The sequence below is a fragment of the Equus quagga genome, chromosome 14 (assembly GCF_021613505.1).
Source record: "Equus quagga isolate Etosha38 chromosome 14, UCLA_HA_Equagga_1.0, whole genome shotgun sequence".
NCBI lineage: Eukaryota > Metazoa > Chordata > Mammalia > Perissodactyla > Equidae > Equus > Equus quagga.
The window spans coordinates 93,025,828-93,026,322 of NC_060280.1; positions in this window are offsets into that span (position 1 = coordinate 93,025,828).

Genomic DNA, 495 nt, shown 5'->3' on the forward strand with positions numbered 1-495 from the left:
TCCATCCATCCATCCATCCATCCATCCTTCCATCCACCATCCATCCATCCACCATCCATCATCCATCCATCCATCCACCATCCATCCATCCATCCACCCATCCATCCCTCCCTCCATCCATCCATCCATCCATCCATCCATCCATCCATTCATCTTTGAACTCCATTGAACCATCCATCCATCTATCTTTTAATTTACCCACAAGGTAATTAATTCATCCTTTCATCTATTATCCATCTTTTTACCCATCTGTTCATTCATTAAGGTACCCATCCATCCATCCACCCATCCATCCATTCATCTTTGAACTCCATTAAACCATTCCATCCATCTATCTTTTAATATACCCATCTGTTAATTAATTCATCCTTTCATCTATTTATCATCTTATCCACCTGTTCATTCATTAATATATTTATCCATCCATCAAACCATTCATTGACCCATCCATCCATCTATCCACTCATCCATCCATTCATATATCCATTATCCATC